The sequence below is a fragment of the Solanum pennellii genome, chromosome 6 (assembly GCF_001406875.1).
Source record: "Solanum pennellii chromosome 6, SPENNV200".
Taxonomy (NCBI): domain Eukaryota; kingdom Viridiplantae; phylum Streptophyta; class Magnoliopsida; order Solanales; family Solanaceae; genus Solanum; species Solanum pennellii.
This window is the reverse complement of record NC_028642.1, coordinates 30086472-30103458: the sequence shown is the minus strand read 5'-3', so window position 1 is coordinate 30103458 and position 16987 is coordinate 30086472. Positions and strand designations below refer to the sequence as shown.

The 16987-nt window shown below is 33.1% G+C and overlaps 1 pseudogene; it reads right to left on the bottom strand.

The window, feature by feature from the left end:
• Positions 1–15547, bottom strand: part of LOC107022246 — a 21254-nt pseudogene extending 5707 nt beyond the window's left edge.
• Positions 15548–16987: the final 1440 nt, after the last annotated feature.

The window sequence follows — 16987 nt, the reverse complement described above, 5'->3', positions numbered from 1 at the left end:
TATATATATATATATATATATATATATAATTAACTATACATATAAATTATAGATGATAAATATTATTAAATTAGATATTTTAGTTAGGAATTAATCTAAGAAGGTGCAAAAGCCATTAACATTTTTATTACAATTATACAATTTAATATAGTTAGGAATTAATCTAAGAAAGTTCAAAAGTCATTAACATTATTAAAATAATACAATTTAATATTTAAATTAAATAAATAAGTGTTTTAATAACAATTTAATTTATAGTAGGGGTACAACCATAAAATCAACTTATATATATATATGTATATATATATATATATATGTGTGTGTGTGTATGTATGTATGTATGTATGTATGTATGTATGTATGTATGTATGTATGTATGTATGTATGTATGTATGTATGTATGTATGTATGTATGTATGTATGTATGTATGTATGCATATAGTAGGGGCAAAATTGTAGTTCAACTTTTAAATTTTTTTGTATCCACTTATAGTAATATATGATGATATACACACACTGGCGTCTGGACACGTGCATTGCACGTATGTCTCATACAAAGAGTATAGATGACATGAATCATACTAAGTATACAACTAACCATTTAAAATTAATTTCAATATATACAAACTTTGTCTAAAATTACTTTTGTATGCGCGCGCTCATTGAGATGAATGAGATTCATCCACTCTTATGTAGAAGACTCATGTTTGAAGCCTAAGAATCAGTAACTTATAATCAAGAGTTCTTACCCTCATCAATAGACTATATGCAAACAAGTTTAAATTAATTCGGTTTGTATTATTAATATATACCAAATTGGCCTGATTGGATGCAATCCTGAACTTTTAATCAAATATATTTGATTTGAGATTGATCCTTTGACTGTATATAAACCTTTAGTTCCAAGTTCATATTTTGATCGCCATCTGCTTCAACATTTAAGAAAATGAAGTGCTTATCTAGTTTCTTGATTAAAGGCTTTGTGAAATTAACTGGGTCCAACTCCTTATCTTTGGACACTTGACCCCTTGAATGTGATTCTTCTATCATTGAATGAAAATAGCATGACCATTTTCTCTTGAAGAAAATTGAGACTGACATTGTTTAGAATTTAACTTGAAATGTGTCGTCTTTGAGACAAGGTAACCTGCAAATTAAATAATATAATGTTGAAGTAGAAAATAACTTATCGGCAAAATTTTTAAGATGCATTGGCTATATATATACTAGGGTCTAGATACGTGTGTTGAACATGTGTCTCATACAAATGGTATAGATGACATGAATCATAGTAAGCATACAATTAAGCATACAACTCTCGAGGCTACCTCCTAGATGTAACGCCGGACCTAGGATCACAAGAGCCCCAATTTAACCCCGAATCTGGCATATCGAAAATATAACTAAGTAAGAGGAAGCCTTACTGTAAAATAAGTCAAAATTAAAGGACTCAAAATGAAAATATAATTGAATATCTAGGGGAAACAACCCCCAAAACAACTGAATATTGACTATGTTTGAGAGCCTCTAATATTGATGAGTTGTTGGGATAAGTCCCCAACAATCTCTAAAATACTGGAAGGATTGACTATAAGCTAATTAAATTGAAAGCATAAAGAAACGTCCTCAAAATATAATGACTCACCACTGAAGCTAGTGCGTATAGGATGGAAATCAAACTAAGCGGGAGTTGGATGCTTTGACTATACTGTAAAGATTCAATTCCAAGTCCATATATTTGATCTTCATTTGCTTCAACATTAAAAGAAAATGAAAGGCTTATCTAGTTTCTTGATTAAAGGCTTTATGAAATTAACTGGTCCAACTCCTTATCTCTTTACACTTGACTCTTTAATGTGACTCTTCAATCATTGAATGGAAAATAGCATGACCATTTGCTCTTGAAGCATATTAAGAGTGACCTTGTTTAGAATCCACCTTGGAATATGTCTTCCTTGACATATGGTAATCTGCAAATTAAATAGTATAATGTTGAAGTAGAAAATAAATTATTGAAAAAATTTACAAGATACATTCGCTATATATATACTTGTTGGGTTTAGCCAGTGTGAATGGGAAAAGAAAAGAGAGAATATGAAAAGTGAGGGAAATATTTTGGAGGGAAAATGAAAAGTCATTTGCAAAGTGCAAATGAAAAGTCATTTCTCCCATATCGTAAAAAGAAAGGGAAATTGTTGTCCTTATATAAGGACACACTTCTAGTACTTCTTAAAGAGCTAAGAAGAAGATGCCCCCTCGCGCCGTCGTCGTGCTCGCTCGCTCGGCTTCGACTTCGGCTTCTGATGTGATTGATTGATAAATTTTTTGGACAAAATTTATTTAATCAGTTTTTGTTAAATCAAAAATCCTATTAATATTATCTCTTATAAATTTGCGGATAACGGTAACATTCCGAAAAGTTGTTACTCTTTCCGAAAAGTCATTACTTTCCGAAAAGCCGTTATTTTCTTAATAGACACATTTTTCCGAAAAGTTGTTATTTTTTCCAAAAGATACAACTTTATGGATAAAACGGGTCTGAACATATTTCTCTGAACAGACACGTTTCTTGCTGAAAATGGCTATAAAAGGAAGTCAATTTTCGTTTTTTCAAACACTGAATTTTTTCCTGCTCTGCATAAATTTTTTCTCTCAAACAAATCAAAGTGTCCATCGACTGAGTCTGTGTGACTTGTTGTTGTTCTGAAGTTCGCTGAAGTTAAAGAAATTTGAGGTACCGCTATTTCTTTAACAGGATTAATCCGTTTTATCTTGGCAGAAATTAATCCATAACCTCGGGTACAGTGAGGGGATTAAATTTCTTAAGGACACACAGTAGTTTCTGTGGACTCGGATTACTTCTTGTATTCTATTTACTTTCTGTTTCATCTTATTTTGTTTCTGTCTTTTTTAGGCTAACCTTATAATACAGGTTGAATAACAATCTTAAGAAATTTTCTAAGTTTCTGTATTTGAGGTTTCTGGAGATTAAAACCTTTATGGTTTTCTACTCTGCTTGAATTTTTAAAATTCATTCGATTAACGATTAAAAGAACATAAAAACTTTATCGTTAAATCAGAAACAGTCTGTGTAAAGATTTGTTCTTTACTGTTAGTATTTCAAATACTTAAATTATCTATCATTTGTGACAAAAAAAAAAGAAAAATGACTAATTCAAGTGAAGCAAATGCTGGAACAGTAAGTGCTGCAACAGTAAGTGCTGCAACAACATCGGTTGCACATAAAATCGTTCAAATGTTGCCTTAGCGCCGGCTGAGAAACCTGCAAAGTTTTCTGGAGTTGACTTTAAGAGATGGCAGCAGAACATGTTCTTCTATCTCACTATGTTGAGTCTGCAGAAGTTCATTAATGAGAATGTTCCTGTTATGTCAGATGAAACTCCGCCTGATGAACGATTCTTGGTAACAGAAGCATGGACACACTCAGATTTTTTGTGTAAAAATTATATTCTGAGTGACCTGCAAGATGATCTGTACAATGTGTACAACAATGTCAAAACCTCAAAGAACTCTTTGATGCTTTAGAAAAGAAGTACAAAACAGAAGATGCCGGAATAAAGAAATTCATTGTGGAAAAATTTTTGGACTATAAGATGATACACAGTAAGACCGTCGTCACCCAAGTTCAAGAACTGCAGGTCATAATCCATGATCTCCTTGCTGAAGGTATAAATTTATTTAATGCCTATGTTAGAAATATTAAGTTTTTTCTTAATACTCACATAATCTTTAATGTAGGATTGATTGTGAATGATGCCTTTCAAGTGACTGCAATTATTGAAAAGTTACCTCCATTGTGGAAGGACTTCAAGAACTACTTGAAACATAAACGCAAGGAGATGATTGTTGAAGATCTCATAGTAAGGTTGAGAGTCGAAGAGGATAATAAAGGCTGCAGAAAAGAGGTCACGTGGTTATTCAACAATATTTGGAATAAATTTTGTTGAAGAAGATCCCACAAAACTAAAGAAAAGAAAGAAAGCATCTGGTCCAAAAAGCAATCCTCCTAAGAAGAAATTCAATGGAAACTGTTTCAACTGTGGTAAACATGGTCATAGGGCTATTGAATGCCGGGTCATAAGAAGGACAAGAAAAAGAAGGATCAAGCAAACTTGGCTGAATCCAAAGGAGAAATGGACGATCTCTGTGCGATGCTTTCAGAATGTAACTTGGTTGGAAATCCAAGAGAATGGTGGATAGATTCTGGTGCCTCATGCCATGTTTGTGCCAACAAATAATTATTTTCATCATATACTCCAGCACCTACAGATGAGAAGTTGTTTATGGCAAACTCCGCTGTTGCAAAGGTGGAAGGAACTGGCAAAGTCCTATTAAAGATGACATCAGGCAAGGTGGTGACTTTGAATAGGGTCTCATATGTTCCAGAATTGAGAAAGAATTTAGTTTCAATTCCAGTTCTGACCAAGAATGGATTTAAATGTGTATTTGTTTCTGATAAAGTAGTAGTAAGCAAAAATGATATGTATGTAGGAAAAGGCTACCTTAGTGATGGCCTTTTCAAACTCAATGTAATTGCAGTTGATATGAATAAAGATTTTGCTTCTTCTTACTTGCTTGAGTCTAAATGTTTATGGCATGAACGTTTGGGACACGTTAATAACAAAACCTTGCGAAAACTGATTAACTTAAATATTTTGCCAAAATTTGAGTGCAATAAATCAAAATGTCAAATTTGTGTTGAATCTAAGTATGCTAAGCATTCTTATAAATCTGTTGAAAGGAATTCAAATCCTTTAGAATTGATTCACACTGATATTTGTGACATGAAGTCAACACCATCACGTGGTGGGAAAAAGTATTTCATAACTTTTATTGACGATTGCACTAGATATTGTTATGTCTATTTGCTAAATGGCAAGGATGAAGCAATAGATGCATTTAGGCAATATAAAACTGAAGTTGAAAATCAGTTAGATAAAAAGATCAAAATGATCAGAAGTGATAGAGGTGGAGAATATGAATCTCCATTTGCAGAAATATGTTTAGAAAATCGAATAATCCATCAAACTACTGCTCCCTACACTCCTCGGTCTAATAGAATTGCAGAAAGGAAAAATCGAACTTTAAAAGAAATGATGAATGCATTACTTATAATTTCAGTTTTGCCACAGAAGTTGTGGGGGGAAGCTATCCTTACAGCAAATCAAATACTTAACAGAGTGCCTCACTCAAAGACAAATGTAATTCCATATGAGAAATGAAAAGTTAGAAAATCCAACTTGAAATATTTCAAAGTGTGGGGGTGTCTAGCCAAAGTCCAAGTTCCTATACCTAAGAGGGTAAAAATAGGGCCTAAGACTGTGGATTGTGTATTCATTGGATATGCCACAAACAGTAAGGCATGTCGATTTTTGGTTCATAAGTCTGAACATACGGATATTTATGATAATACAGTAATGAAATCAGATAGTGCTGAATTTTTTGAACATATCTATCCGTATAAAAATAGACTTGAATCATCCAATGGGGGGTCTAAACAACCTAGAGAAGAACCAAATGAGAATGAACCCAATGAACAAAGTCCAAGACGCAGTAAACGTCAAAGGACATCTACTTCATTTGGATCTGATTTTGTAACATTTCTTCTTGAAAGTGAGCCTCAAACATTCAAGAAAGCAATGTTGTCTAGCGACTCAACCTCTTAGAAGGAGGCTGTTAATAGTGAAATTGAATCAATCTTAAGAAATCATACTTGGGAGTTGGTTGATCTTCCTCCAGGGAACAAACCCTTGGGTTCAAAATGGATCTTTAAAAGGAAGATGAAAGATGATGGAACTATTGACAAATATAAAACAAGACTTGTTGTCAAAGGTTTTAGACAAAAAGAAGTCTTGATTATTTTGACACATACTCGCCAGTGACTAGGATTACATCAATTCGGATGTTAATTGCACTAGATGCAGTATACGGTCTTGAAACTTATCAAATGGATAGGAAAACAACCTTCTTAAATGGAGAGCTGGAAGAAGAAATTTACATAGAATAGCCTGAGGATTTTGTAGTTCCTGGTAAAGAAAAGAAAGTGTGCAAACTTATTAAGTCACTTTATGGACTAAAACAAGCACCAAAACAATGGCATGAAAAGTTTGATTAAACCATGTTGTCAAATGGATTTAAGATCAATGAATGTGATAAATGTGTTTACATTAAAGATACTCCAAATTAGGAAGTCATTGTATGCCTATATGTAGATGACATGCTTATAATGAGCAAAGACATTGCTAATATAAAAGCTACAAAGTGTATGCTCGCTAGTAAGTTTGATATGAAAGATTTAGGAGTTGCTGATGTGATATTAGGAATTAAAATTCTTAAAACTCCTAAAGGTCTAACATTGTCTCAAACTCATTATATTTAAAAGATACTTGAAAAATTCAATTTTTTGAATTTTAAAAGGGCAAAAGACTCCAATTGATGCAAACCTTCATCTTGCAAAGAATAAAGGTGAAAGTCAGTCTCAATTGGACTATGCTAGCGTATTGGGAAGCTTAATGTATGTCATGAATTGTACACGACCAGGCATAGGTTGCGCTATCAGTAAACTGAGTCGATACACAAGTAATCCTAATCAAAGTCATTAGTTGGCAATGAAGAGAGTTTTGGGATACTTAGATGAGACTCAAAACTATGCTTTACATTACAACAAATATCCAGCGTTCTTGAAGGATATAGTTTTGCAAATTGGATTACTGGGTCAACTGAAACAAAATCCACAAGTGGATACGTTTTTACTATTGGTGGAGGAGCAATGTCTTGGAAATCATCCAAATAAACATGTATAGATCGCTCTACAATGGAGTCTGAATTCATTGCTTTAGACAAGGCAAGTGGAGAAGCTGAATGGCTCCGGAATTTCTTAGAAGATATTCCATTTTAGCCCAAACCAATGGCCCCTATATGCATACACTGTGATAGTCAAGCTGCAATAGGAAGGGCTGGAAGCATTATGTATAACGGCAAGTCTCGTCACATAAGACGAAGATATAACTCTGTGAGACAACTACTCTCTAGTGGAATTATCACAATTGACTATGTGAAGTCAAAAGATAATGTGTCGGATCCACTTACAAAAGGCCTAACTAAAGAGGAAGTTGAGAAATCATCGACGGGAATGGGACTATGGCCGATAACAAGTCATCGTGGTGGTAACTCTACTTAGAAGACTGGAGATCCCAAGATCTAGGTTCAAGGAGATAAAACAAAGTCATTGATGACGGTTCAACATTGTCAAAAAAATTATTATTTTATGGTCCATTCTCATGATGAGACAATGTTTAGTAACCGGGATAAAGACATAAGGACTTTTTAATGGTTTCTAAGTTTGATATAGGGAATATCAAATGGTGTATCTATGGTTTAACACATTTAGAAATCACCTATGTAAGTGTGAAGTGTAAGCCGCTTCAAGGAGAATCCGATAAGGCAGTTCTTTAAGCACTTATTATCCAAGATGTGTTCATGGCTGAAACGAACAAAACAATGAGAACTAAGAACATTTCAAGGGTTTATTGTGTGGCATATGTTGTCTAGGTATACACCAAAGCTCGACGGTTCAAAGATATCAAATCTACCGATTGACCGAGTATATTCGATATATGTTCACTACGGAAAGTTTAAAGGGAAACCTACTTATCCAGATGCGATTAACCTTTACCTACAAGACACACAAGTTTTTTCATGCATATGTTTTAAAAATATCCTTCCCCATTCATGTGGGGGATTGTTGGGTTTAGCAAGTGTGAATGGGAAAGAAAAGAGAGAATATGAAAAGTGAGTGAACTATTTTGGAGGAAAAATGAAAAGTCATTTGCAAAGTGCAAATGAAAAGTCATTTCTCCCATATCGGCAAAAGAAAGGGAAATTATTGTCCTTATATAAGGAAACACTTCCATTACTTCTTAAAGATCTAAGAAGAAGATGCCCCCTCGCGCCGTCGTCGTCGTCGCTCGCTCGGCTTCGGATTTGGATTTGGATTTGGATTTGGCAAATGATGTGATTGATTGATAAATTTTTTGAACAAAATTTATTTAATCAGTTTTTGTTAAATCAAATAAATCCTGTTAATATTTATCTCTTATAAATTTGCGGGTAACAGTAATATTCCAAAAAGTTGTTACTCTTTCCGAAAAGTCGTTACTTTCCGAAAAGCCTTTATTTTCCTAACAGACACATTTTTCTGAAAAGTTGTTATTTTTTTCCAAAAGACACAACTTTCTGTATAAAATGGGTCTGAACAAATTTCTCTGAATAGACACGTTTCTTGCTGAAAATGGCTATAAAAGGAAATCAATTTTCATTTTTTCAAACACTGAATTTTTTCCTGCTCTGCATAAATTTTTTCTCTCAAACAAATCAAAGTGTCCATCGACTGAGTCTGTGTGACTTGTTGCTGTTCTGAAGTTCGCTGAAGTTAAAGAATTTTGAGGTACCTCTATTTCTTTAACAGGATTAATCCGTTTTATCTTGGCAGAAATTAATCCATAACCTCGGGTACATTGAGGGGATTAAATTTCTTAAGGACACACAGTAGTTTCTATGGACTCGGATTACTTCTTGTATTCTATTTACATTCTGTTTCATCTTATTCTGTTTCTGTCTTTTTTAGGCTAGCCTTATAATACAGGTTGAATAACAATACTTGTGTCTATCATTAATTTAATCTATGTTATTTGTATGAAACACACGTGCAACACACATGTCTAGTATGTTGATGCCTTGCACATGTCTCAGACAAATAGTATAGATAACATGAATTGGAGTTAGTATACAATTAAGCATTTAAAATTAATTTCAATCTATACAAACTTTGTAAAATGGAAGATAAGCAAACAAAAAAAGTGTCAAAACAATTTCTTACAAAATCTATAAAGCACTAAAGCAAAGACGTAGCCATGAAGAGAAGTCTAAAATTGTGTGTGTATATATATAATTCTTTTACATAACACCAATGAGCACTGAGATGAATGAGATTTATCTATTCTTATGTAGAAGTCTCGTGTTTGAATCCCAAGAATGGGTAACCTCTAATCAAGAGTTCTTCCCCATCAATAGACTGTATACAAGACAAATCTAAATTAATTGGCTTTGTATTATCATATATATAATAAATGAGTCCTGATTGGATGTAATCCCTACATTTTTACTAAAATATTTTTGGTATGAGCTCAAATATTTGACTATATTGTAAAGCATCAATTCCAAGTCCATATATCGATTGTCATCTGCTTGAATATTTTAAAAAAATGAAGAGCTTATCTACCTTCTTGATTAAAGGCTGTGTGAAATCAACTAGGTCCAACTCCTTGTTTCTTTACACTTGACTTCTTGAATGTGATTCTTCAATCATTGAATGCAAAATAGCATGACCATTTGCCCTTGAAGCAAATTGAGAGTGACCTTGTTTAGAATCTAACTTGAAATGTGTCGTCCTTGACACAAAGTAACCTGCAAATTAAATAACATAATGTTGTATATATATGTGTGAGAGAGAGAGAGAGAGAAAGAGAAATAGAGATTTATCCACTCTTAAGTAGAAGTCTTGTGTTTGAACCATAAGAATCGCTAAAATAGTTTGCATACTCCATTTTGCATAACTTATTTGTTCAATATTTTGGATATGCATCAAACGAATAGTTGAAAACAATTAATTCCGAATGACCAAATATAATTTTCTTAACAGTACTTCATTTCGCCCGACGAATTGGTTGCTTCATTTTCTGTTGGCGTTCATTGTCGATCATCTTTTACAAAGTTTCTCATTAGTTTAGCATAGAATTTTGTGTTGATGATATGATGATTCACCGCATGTGCGTTCATTTGTATGCCTAGTCTTGAAACTCATAAAACTTGGGGTGATAATTCTTCAAACGTGAGTTGCACATGTATGCCTAGTTTTGAGATTAATATAACTTGACAATGAAGCATTAGATATTTTGTAATTTTTTTGGGAGAAAACTTTAGGAAGCTAGCTTAATGAGATAGGACATTAAAACATTAGCCTTAATAGTTGTACAAAGTCAAAGAAAGGGTAGCCTCGTTATCAGCAAGTCCAGAAATTAGACTACAACAAGGTGACACTGGACACTAATGTCCCTCTAAAAATCATCCTCCCTTTTTGACTTTGGAATATTTGGTGCACTCAAAATAGGAATACTTTTCATAATATTAAGAACATTCATAGCTATATATATCCTCAGTGAAAGTGAATTTACTTACAAAAAATCCTTACGCATTAATGGGCTCTTTGGTTACTGGTTAGAGTTATGCAGGTATTAGCTATGAAGGTTTTAGTTATGCAGGATTTAGTTATGCATGGTTTAACTATGTAAGTTTTAGCTCTGCAAGGTTTAGTTACGCAATTGTTAGTTATGTAGGGTTTAGAGATTACAAATACATGAGTTATAAGCTATCGAATATTAAACTTGTTGTAAATTATTAATATATATTATTTACAAAATAATAATACATGCTAATAAAATGTGAAACATATTGAATAATATATAATGGTAATATTTGATTAACATATATACCGTTAAAAATAGACAATCAATCTCTAATATTAAAAAAATATTTATATTAGCATAAATCAATAAAAAATGGTAAGTATATAAAAAGAAATGAAAATAATCTATATATAATAAGAAATAAAAACAACAGATTTTGATAGGAAACAATAAAGTTTTCAATTAAAAGAAATTAAAATGGTCTAAATATAAAAAATAAATAAAAACAATAAACTTATATATAGGAAAACAATAAAGTTTTCAATTAAAAATAATAAAATAAATTAATACGGTAAATATGTAATTTATCACTTTAATACATGTATAACTAATACCCACATAACTTATTCCACTTTCAACCCTGCATAACTTTATACAGATTCCCTTATAAGTTATGTTGGTGTTAATTATGTAGGACTACAAAAATGTAACTAAACATGGTATAAGTTATATTGACTTTTCTACCTAAACAAAAATTTTTACCAAACATAGTATAACTTAATACGTTATTTTATCGGAAAAAGGTTTATAAATACCCTCAAAGTATTGGAAATGGTACAAAATTACCCTCCATCCACCTATTGGCTCCAAAATACCCTTCCCACCCACCTATTGGGTCCAAAATACCTTGTCATCCACCTTTTGGTTCAAAATTGACCACTTATTTAACGGTTTTATATTTAAACTATTTAAATATTTTTTTAAATACGTGGTGCTCAACTATATGTTATAATTTAACTTATTAGTATAATTTATAAATCAATCCACTACCCACCCCATTAATAATTAAATCGCTCTAAATTAATGAACCCGTCACATTATTAATGCAAGCTACTGCCAATTGAGTTGTTTTTAAAAATTATAGAAGTAAATTATCATACATTCAAGTGGCTAAATAAAAATCACCAATAAACTTAAAAGTCTGACTATGGTTATCTTAATTATTCTTACATTTCAATTATGTGATGTTACTTCATAGGTAACTTTAAATTAAAATAGTATATAAAGTTTTAAAATAAATCATAAATATTTATAAAATTATCTTTAAAAAAAGTGCATGAATCAATTCGGGATGCATTACTTCTTTACCTTTTAATCATAAATTTCTAATTCTATTTTGAAAGAAAGTGTCCTCCTAAATAAGCGGCTCATCCTAAATTTAATTGGGGCTCCGATACGGACTCAAATAATTTTGAATGTCATTTTCAGAAATCTATAATTTCATCGTATTTAGTAGTGTTTATGACGATTTTGATATTATAATTGGATTATTATTGGGTGAGGTTTAGTTAGTAATGAGTGTGTAGTGGTTTGGTTTATAAATTATATTAATAAATTATAATTATAATCAATAATTGAACGCCAAGTATTTTAAAAAATATTTAAAGAGTTTAATTTTAAAACAATTAAAAAAGTGGTAATTTTGAACACAAAGGTGGATGACAAGGGTATTTTGGAGCCAATAGGTGGATGAAAAGGGCATTTTGGAGCCAATATGTGGATAAAAGGACATTTTGGAGCCAATAGGTGGATGAAGGGTATTTATACATAAATAAAATGTAAGTTATACCATAACCAAACGGCCCTTAATTACACGATTGTAAAGATATTGAGGGAATCAAAATGCCTCTAATTGTTAAGTTTGATATTCTGCAAATATGATGCTTAGCAAAATCTATAAGGGCACAATATTCTCATTGAAAAACTTATCAGTAACACTAAAACCATCATCTTTATCTCCATCATGGCCACTTACTTAATTGTTGCTTACGGTACTTAATGTATCTTAATTATATATGGAGTGCCAAGAGACCCTGATTTAGTTCCAATCAACATTCCTCCTGCATGGGATGGTTCAGTGTCATTGGAAGAATCAATGGTGACATTAGCCTTTTTAGACTGTCTCAGCGACGGACATGGAGAAGGTGAGCGATAACATTGGCCCTCAATCTTTTGACTCTTGTGTCATTTTTGCAAAGGCTTTAACGTCTAGTGTAAATCTATCAATGGACTGAACACAACATTAACAAATTACATGCACTGATTACAACTGCATAAGGGTAGTACAGAGGCCATGGTTTCAGTCCATGCCTTTCTTTGGTCTTACTCTATCTCTGACATACTATTTGATTTCTTGGATCTTGAACTTGAGTTACCCCATTCCTACAATAACTATTTCAATTACATGAGTTTTCATTCACAATTAATCCACCTAATAAACAACTTGAGAAATCAATTGCAAACTAGTCTACTAACATAACAAATCATTTTTGGCAGCAATGCTCTCACTTAATAAATGATGAAGAATCGACGTCTTCAAAGCTCAAGTAGAGAAGAAAGAAATCTAACCTTTTTTAATGAGAAAATAAATCAAATAATAGTATGTCTTCTAAACAGGAACTTGACCAATTACCCAAATATCAACCAACACTTGAGTGTTTTTTGATATATCATACCCCATGAAGTTAGTGTTGGGCATCACTCTTCTTGGCGATAAGAAAGAAAGGAGAGGATGTAATCTTAGTGGTTCTTTAACCACAACTTGCATATCGTATGTAGATCACTGCTTTTACTCTTCAAATTGCTTCTGGGAGGAGTAGGAGCTCTGTCAGTACCCACGCCATGCTGCTGCTAGTAGTCTCTGATCAGGCTAAAAACTTCTTTCCAATTTCATTTCTAATAAAGATTTATCTCAACTTATAAAGATGTACTAAGTACACAACATTATTTGTTGATTTTACTATGAGCAATGAGGACCAAATGAATATGCGCGCAGATTGGTGGAAAAAAGAAAGTTTTTTTGATGCATTGCTTGAATTTGTGGGTAGTTGAAAAGATGAACCAAATAAGTTACCAGAACATCAGATCTACATATTCATACTGGTAAGTTTTACAAAACTTGTTAAACTCTTCCAGTAGTTCGTATAGAAATCAAGAATTGTTGGAATGTATGCGTCCATTTATATTGATGGGACCAGGTCCTTAATGTAGTAAAGCCAAACAGTAAAGAACAAATACAGAAACGTAAAGATTGACAAGCAACTTTGTGTGAAAACCTCCTTGCTCAAGGGAGGAAAACCACAACCTGTTCTCAAGAGGACTTTTCAAACCACTTTCACTAATCTTCAACAAGCAAAAGTAAAAGTCGGTTACAACAAGAGATTAGCCTGCTAATCTCCCCACTAAGTAATACTCCCTATCACTTAGCTGATCCTGAGCAGATGTAACACTGCTCTCTATACTAATCCTACCTGATTAATATAGACTTAGAGTAAGAGCCTAAGTTATCCTCAACCTATACCTTACAATGATTCACCAAGATTTGAAACATTTCTTTCACAATTGAAATGAATCCTACAATTTAAGAATGATTACAAGCAAACAAATACAACAAATACAGGAAGCAATAAATGCACTTCGATCAGTTCCCCTGCTGTTGTTCTTGAAGCTTGAAATTTCTCTTTTGAATGAATGAATTAATAAATTTTGTTGTTTGTTTGATATATACCAAGAAAAGTTACCACCCATCAAATAAACAACCTGGTTGTCCCTGATTGGTGAAGTACTCTGCTGCTTCACCAACTTTCCTGACGCAGACAATTTTTACAGTTGTCCAGCACTTTGAAGCCTGGACGAGTTTCATAATCTGCAGAGGACCAGGTCCCTGCACTTGTAAGGAGATCATCAAAACGTCTAAGAGAATAAACACTTATCAATTTCCACCTTTTTGATGATGACATACAACCTGCATAACTCCTCAAGTGAGTGTACAATCATTCATTCATATGGCCATAAACAGTAAGCATTATTCAAATGGCCAATGAAATCTCCTTCACTCTATCAAGTTCCTTTGTTGAGTTGAGCAGAGTTCTTCCTTGAAGATGATTTTCTCTTTGTAAGCTTAAAATGAATTTTCAGAGAAGAGAAAATCCAAATTCAGTTTGTCAAGAGCACAGTTTTTGAGCACTAATCTCAAATCACAGAAGCAGTATGTTTTGATACATATGAGTGAGTATATTTGAGAGTAGTATTGAGCACCGGTATGGGGGAGAGTTCAGACAACTCACAACCCCCATAAACCATGTAGCCACCATGGGTAAAAAAGGGTCATACTTTTTAGATGAACCCTTTTCACAGTAGACTAGTGGATCCATTAGGCAGTTCAGATCTTATACCTTTTGTCGGGTATAGGATGCGCTAGCAGCGTGATCTAGATCGTTGTTTTAAATCGTTTTATATCGAAATAAGTCAATATTATTGTGTTATGTTATTCATGAGTTGAGTAGAGTTAAGGTAAGTGTTCTTTCTTACTCTTTCAAAGCTTAAGTTGTGTTAGCATTCCAACACGCATACTCATACATTCAATGTACTGATGCCAATAGGCCTGCATTGTATCATGATGAAGACATGGGCAACGAGGATCGGCATCCGATGCATTGTTGATCCAGTTAGGCACTCTAGAGTCAGTTGGTGAGCCTCCTTGCATTCTCGAGGAATCCTCTTATTGTTTTGTTTTTCAGTATTTTATTTATTAGGATGTTGTGGGTGTTGACATCCGATTTTGACCTCCCTGATAAATTAGCTTACGAGCTTCCTAATTCCAACGATCTAAAAAAATTAGATCTTATAAAGTTTTAAAATGTTTTTGCGTTATGTTAATTTAATTTCATAATATATTGTTATATATAATTATGCACCTAATTAGCTATTTTTTTAATACTAGAAAATCATCTCAAAAGAGTTTAGTTCCCGGCAAGTGTCGGGTATAATTAGTTTAGAAATTATTATCGTTTACTTTATGAATTATATTTTATAATTACCTTTTAATTATAATTTTTATATTTATGAAGATTAATTTATTTCGTTAAATTTATAAAGCTTGTCTGATTAATTTATGGTAATACATTCTTTATCTAATTACCCAAATTTGGACCAACAGATTTTGGGCCTGTAAGCATGTTCCCTCCAATTTCCATTACAAAAGTCCACTCCTTTAGGCCCATTTTCGTATCATTCAAAACAAATCCAACCCATTTTTTGGCAGCCAAATTCCGGTGGTCCAGATCTCCGACCCGGTCCGCTTCAATTTGGCCAAAATCAGCCCAGTAATTCTTTCCCTATCAAACCGATCTAGCCCTTCCTTGTCATGACCCAACCCACTTTTGTTTATCAAAAGATCCAAAAGTACTAAGCAGTAATGAACACACTTAACAGAAAAAATAATGGCAGCCCTGCACGCGCCCCTCCCTTCACCACACGAGAGAAAATTGACGGAATCAACCGGTACACAAAGAGACGGCATAAAGCAAACCGCGTGCTCGACAATTTTTGTTGTCGTCTTGTTCTTCTGTCACTCTCATCCGTACGCGCGCGCAGCTTTGCTGCAGGGAAGCCTGCAATGGTTGTCCTTGTAGCTACGAGATGAGGACACGAAGCACACAAGGACAAAGGATAAATCTCAGCCCTCCACCTCCCCTCATATCCGTTTGAAATCGTTGCGAATCAAGGGCATTTATTTTTTATATAAGATTTAGGATTTTTGAAATTTGGAATGGGCCGGGGACGAGTCCGAAATTTGATCCATCCTCCCCCAAGTTGGAAAGTCGTAATCTCTTCCTATATAATCTTTTGTTTCACTGCGAAGGGGGGAGGATTTTTATTTTTTTTCCAGGAACTTCTAGGAGAAAAAGAGGAAAACAAATATAGATTTTTGAGATTCTGTTTCTTGATGTGACTGACTTGAATCATATTTTTGGCGTTCTTGTTACTTTTTTTTTTGGCGGATATGTTTACATTTGTAAGTTGGTTTGGTATGAAAATTGAGTTTTTTTTTAAAAAAAAATTGGATTTCGGTTGAGCTTTGTCATTAAGAGCGTTGGAGGCATAATCTCTTTTGGATGCCAACTTTCCATTGCGTGTAGGTATTTAACACTTAGTTTAATTACATATTAATATGCTAGGATACTTGGGAACTTAGGATTCATAAGATAAAAAAATACGGAACTTATCTATAATTTATATGTCATATATGTGTTTATTGTATGTAAAGTTTTCTGCCAGCTTGAATTGTCTAAATATTTAACTTATTTACTCATGCATCATTGTTATATTTATATCCAAGATCCTTACATATTTTGGATATTACTGCTTATCTATTGTGTTAGTCTTTGGACAAAATCAATGGCATCGATTGCCTTCTCCTATCGATTCTATTTATTTATTTACTTATTTTGGCTTAAGGTGTTAAGTTGTAATTCTCTTAGACACATTCATTATTTTGGAATTGTTTAATCATCTTTAAGATATGATTTAGAGATGTCATTTTCAAGTACTCATTTTTATTTTTCTCTTCGTTGCATATAAAATCCGTCCGAGTTCAACGTGAACTCTCACTCTCTCCTTTACATTCCATGAGAGAGCCGTAAAGGCTCAAAGTTCCTCTT